The sequence below is a fragment of the Antechinus flavipes genome, chromosome 6 (genome assembly GCF_016432865.1).
Source record: "Antechinus flavipes isolate AdamAnt ecotype Samford, QLD, Australia chromosome 6, AdamAnt_v2, whole genome shotgun sequence".
NCBI classification, from domain to species: Eukaryota; Metazoa; Chordata; class Mammalia; order Dasyuromorphia; family Dasyuridae; genus Antechinus; species Antechinus flavipes.
In genome coordinates, this window is record NC_067403.1 from 249,263,682 (window position 1) to 249,269,951 (window position 6,270).

Consider the following 6,270-nt stretch of genomic DNA (forward strand, 5'->3'; position numbering starts at 1 on the left):
GATTTGTTTTCATTGTAAGTAATTTGCATCCTAGAATCTCTTCACATTGGAATAAAGACTACACTCTGCTGTCTGAGTGTGTTAAGCTAGGGTGAAAAAGGTGAGAGTAAAGAAATCCTTCTAAAGAAGGAAAGAGATAGAGGGAGGGGAATGGAATTTTTGATAAATATTTCCCCTGATAATCAGGGCTGTAACTAGAGCAGGATAACCAAGTGCTTGTCCCAGGATACCAAAATTTTTTTTAAAAAAAAAAGGAAAAATAAATAAATAATGATTTTAAAAGATGATACAATTTTACATTTTGTTACATTTATATATAAAAAGCTTTCCCCTAAGCCCAAAGGACTATCAAATTGCACATAGCCTTTGATCCAGCAGCTTATCTACTGGGCTTGTGTCCTAAAGGGATCATCAAGGAGGTAAAAGGATCCACATTTGTGAAAATGTTTGTGGCAGCACTTTTTGTAGTGGCAAGAAACTGGAAACTGAGTGGATGCCCATCAGTTGGAGAATGGCTGAATAAGCCATGGTATGTGAATGTTACAGAATATTATTGTTCTATAAGAAATGATCAGCAGGATGATTTCAGAGAGAACTGGAGAAACTTACATGAACTGATGCTAAGTGAAGTGAGCAGAACCAAGAGATCATTATACATGGCAACAGCAAGATTATAAGATGATCAATTCTGATGGCTCTTGTTGAACAATGAGATGATTCAGGCCAGTTCCAATGATCTTGTGATGAAGAGAGCTATCTACACCCAGAGAGAGGACTATGGAAATTGAATGTGGATCACAACATATGTTATTGTCTGCTTGAATTTTGCTTTCCTTCTCATTTTTTTCCTTTTTGATATGATTTTTCTTGTATAGCATTGTGAAGACTGTATATTTTAAAATCAGCCAGAGCCAGGAATTCAGGTTAAGAGAAAATCCTTGATCTTTATTCTTTGTGGAGGTGAAGGGGGAATGGCGATAGGAAGTGAGAGGCATCTCGACATGAACCTGCCAGCAGTCTCTCTGCTTCTCTCTCTCCACCCACCAAAATCATCTCTACGTCATTTCCTATACAACACGTCAAAACTTGCAGAGAGTGGGCAGGGCCATTCTTTCTCCAAGCAATAGAGTATCATCCAATTGCTATTTAGCCTCACGTGCTTGGGACCTAAGTGCATCAATTTGAGCTTCAGCCCATTACACTGTATGATAATTGTGAAAATATGTACAGAAAAATTTCACATGTTTAATATATATTGGATTACTTGCCATCTAGGAGAGGGGATGGAAGGAAGGGAGGGAAAAAATGGAACACAAGGTTTGCAACATACATATGTTTTGAAAATAAAAAGCTTTAATAAAAAAATAAATAAAAGTCTATCCCTCTCCTAATAGCACAGAAACTACATTTAGCACTTACTTACAAGAATAGTTAATCAATACAAGAACCTCCCTGATGTCATACATTGCTAATAACACCATATGTGAGCTATTAACTTTACTAATGCCTTCTTTTCAAATTAATTACTTCTTCCATTATTTTATTTTTAAATCAATTAAGGAAAAGTATTTGTTAAGTGCTGAAAAGACAAAGAGAAAAATGAGATAGTCTCTGTACACCAAGTATTCAGAACTTAATTGGGAGAGATGACAGAGCTCAACTTCAGGGTAGAAGAGAAAATACAAACAAACAAACAAACAAAAACAGTTCCAGAAGTTTATCAGTAAAGCAAATAATAAGGGATGACATTCTTAGGGTACACTAACAGGTTGATGACAGTGCCTAGGGGTATGGCAGGCACTGTGGTAGTGCAGCTGGTAAGATCTGAGTGACAATTTTGATATACCTACCCAACTTAATCAGCATTTATTCAGTTTGTTGTGATTTGATGAATATCAGTGATTTAAGCAAGTGATTAAATTTGAATTAGTTATTATCAGTTAAAACTGTTAGGATAAGATTCATGATTAATTAATCTACTACGTATTAATGGCAATGTCCATGTATTGATTATGTTGTTTAAATGATTTATATATTGACCAATGTTAAAGATAAGAGACCTGCTGAATTGCACTTTGTCCTCTTACCCCAACCCACTCCCACTCCACTGATGTCCCTATTGGTTGCCACATTCCAGAAAACCACAACTTTCTGTTTCTCATGCACCAGATGGCTGTAACAAACATTGGAAAGTCCCAAGAATTTGGTTACCCATCTACTGACTAAATAGTAGAAAGTCCCAGACTTCCATTTCCTGGTCAGTAATTACAAAAGACAGTCTTTCATTATGATCTTTTATTGCCAAGTCATGACTAAGCAAACAGGTGACTGGAGTACATGATCATCGACAAAATATGGAATTCTATTTCCTTCCTTTGACCAGTCATGCAACTTTTACTCTTTTAGAATTGACCAATCAAATGAATTGTGTTACTCCATTCTATTTTTAGTACATGCCTGGTGCTTGGGCAGAAAAGAGACTACAGATCTGGGATACAATTTCTTGGGAATGACCAGATTCCCTAATAAAATGAAACTGCTCATAGCCCTCATACCCCAATGGCCTTTTGTTGCAGAATTTTGGGGTCATAACTCATGCACCTCCATCTCACCATTGTAGTTAGTTATTCCCAGTTTGCCTCAACAGTATAAGAAGTCAGTTTTTACTCCTTATTTTAGGGTTAGGTATGGGAACTAGAGAGGTCTGAAGTCTCATCACTGAGAATCAGGGAATGTCTAAGGGGCTGAATGGAGCATTTCCTTCATGCAAGGATAAATAAATAATAACGTCCAATATACTCCTGTGTTTCTGTTTCTGCTCCTCCCCAGTTTTCCTGGCAAATGAGCCATGGAATAGAGCCAAATTGCTTTGCTCTGATCCTCCCAAGACAATGATAGATTAGTAAACTCTTGACCTACCTCCAAAACCTACCATACCCAACTAAAATAGACTCTTTTCCATGTTTCTTATACTTCATGAATTATATTTGTACTGGAAGGAAATTATTTGTATTTAAAGCTCACTATAGCTAACAGAAGAATGCAGTCATTCAAACTCTCACTGCTATAGTTTATTAAAACCATACATCTTTTCTATCTAAACTTGACCCAAATTACATGTAAACTATGGTATTTTTACCATAATATATGAGTTTCCATAAAGTCTCTTATCTTTGCAAAAAAGAAAAGGAGCTTCATTTTCTCATTTAAGGGTGAGGAAGAGTCTTGGTCACGATACTCTCAAAGCTTTCAATTTTGTTTTGTTTTTATCTTTTCTCCTATTTTTTTTGTTGCCCAAATATATATTCTTGTCCTAATTCTACTTATTTAATTTCACATTATTTAACTCATCCTTTCATACTTCTCTGAATTTTTTAGAATCATAATTTTCTTCAACACAGTAATATATTCCATTATATTCCTTCACCACAACTTGTTTAGCTATTCCATAATCAATGGAAATTTCTTTTAAATTCTTGGTTTTGCTAATACATAATTATGTAGAGAAGGTCCTGATTATTCATTTTATATCTTCTCTTTATCATTGCTTTACTTTCTTAATTTCTATCCTGAGTTCATTTTCCTCTCTCATCTTTTTAATTGAGTTTTAAATGTTTCCCAATTTTGTTAGTCTTTTTAACAGGCCAATTTTAGTTTTGTTTATAATTTTTATAATTTTAAAATATTTTATCTATTTTCTAATTTTCTTCATTTAAATTTTTGACTCACTTATTTCCAATGTTTGGTTTATTTTCTATTTTTTAAATTATATATTCAGTTCATAAATATCCTTTTTCCATTTTGATACTTGTTCTGAGGACACAGTTTTTTCTTCCAAGGACTACTTTATCTCTAGCCCAAAAAATTTGGTATTTTATTTCATTGCTATCATTGTCTTCTATATAATTATTAAATGTTTTTATGACTTATTTTTGGTCCATTAATTATTAATGATGAGATTAATTCTCCACTTAGATCTGTATCTTTTTCTTTTTCCTCCTTATTAATTACTATTTTATGATATTTATAAAGGATGTTTAATATTTCTGCTTTTTTACATTTATTTTATATTTATACATTTATAATATCTATGGTGTTGAATGTGATCTATTTTGTAGTTGTACCCTAGAGTGCTAAAATGTATATATTATTTATTGTTCCCTTTCATAAAGCACCATAACTCTTTTAGCTCAACAGCTCTGTTTTAGGTTTTCCTTTTTGATTACCTTCCCCTAAATTTATCTGGATCTGAGAGAGCAAAATTGATGTAATGACTGTGATACTCTTTTTTTCACTTCAGTAAATTTCTCCTTTATAAATATAAATACTATGTCATTTGATACATACTTGATTAATATTACTATCAATTCACTATTTGTGGTTTCTTTAAACTTAATTTACTTTTCATTTATCTCTCTTGTTATATTGATTTTATTTTTATTTTTGTTTTATCTAATATCATGAGTGCAACTCCTATTTTTTCTGGATTCATCTCATATATACTAAATTTACTCTCATGAAGTAAATTTTTCTTCTGTCTGCAATTTTAAATTATATGTGTCTTTATTTTTAAGATGGATTTCTTATATACAACAGATGATTGGCTTTTGTTTTCTTAGCCATTTTCACTCTCCATTTTATCAGAAGGTTTAAGCCATTTTTACTTAAAGTTTTAAGATTTTAGCTTTTGCTCCTTTAGATTTGTTTTATCTCACAAGCTCAAATGTTTGACCTAATTAATTCCTAACATCTTCTTTCATGAGTTTTTTCCTGGCTCTCTGAGACTTCTTATTGTCTCATGATCTCTGGGCAGTCCACAGCAGAGGTGCCAAACATGAAGCTTAAGGTTTGGAACATGATTCAAAGCAGATTAAATTAGAAAATATTTAATGTATTAAGTAAAATACAATAAAACATAAATAATATTAATTTTCTATGTCAAAAGACATCCTATAGGGATATCTGTGTGTGATTTTGTGACCTCATTTCTATTTGAGTTTGACACCTCTGACCACAGAATTCTGTTTTTCACTAAATAATATTGGTTCATTGTCCTTCATATTAGATTATTCAGAGGACTGGTTTATCTGAGTTTCAAGTTCATTTGAAAAGATTCAGCCTCTCATTGTAGTATTCATTCTTTCATTAATTGTTAACTAATCAGAGTTGATTACCATCCTCTGGGCAACACTCATCTTCCAATGAGTGTACAAATCATGAGCCAGTTTCCAAGATTATCTTTGGTCTAAGCGAGTGATAGCCAAATGGTTATCTTTTTAGTAATAAACATGCTGCCACTGTTAATAAAAGAATTAAATTACCCACAATTTATGTCTCCTCAAATTTTTAAACAGAACACAGGGATAATGTGAGAATGACAAAGTTAACAGATCTGGGTAACTGGAGAAATGACATCACCCTCAACAAAAATAGAAAATTTAGAAGAGGACAGGTCCAGGTGTGAAAATTTCTGATAAGTTGAGTTTAAGGTTGCTATGTGATACAAAGAAGAAGGCAGCTAATGAGCAATCAATGGTAAATGACAGAGGTTCAGTAAAAAGATGAAGGAAGAAGAGCTAGAGATAAAGAGAGAGATATAGGTAGAAATATAGGTGATATAAATAGATATAGATATAGACATGTTTGCCATTCATCTATTTAGGATGATACTTGAACCCATAGGAGCTGTGGAAGTGGAAACAGTGAGGGTAAATGCAGCTAGGTGGCATAGTGAATAAAACATTGGACCCTAGAGTCAGAAAGAACCGAGTTCAAAATTGACCTCTGACATTTACTAGTTCTATGACCATGGACAAGTAATTTAATTTTCATATACCTCAATTTCCTCAATTGCAAAATGAAAATAATTATAGCACTACCTGACAAGATTGCTATGAGAATCAAATGAAATATTTGTAAAGTATTTAGAAAAAAGCATTGACACATTTGGATGGTTTAATAAATACTTATTTGTTTCCTCTTCCCCCCAACTCTCCTCCCCAATTGTGAAGCCCATGTAAGCACCTTGGATATTTTAGAATCAGCCAGAGTCAGGATCCGCAAAAGTCCTTGATCTTTATTCTTTGTGGATGTGAATGGAATGGCCATATGAAGTGAGAGCAATTGGGACAAGAGTGATTCTGGTTTTTTCACTCCTCCACCCATCAACTCTTCCACCCAATCTCCTATGCAACAGATCAACCCTGCAGCACAGTGGGCAGGGCCATTCTTTCTCCAAGTATATACTGATAGAGGATTGTCCAATTGGTA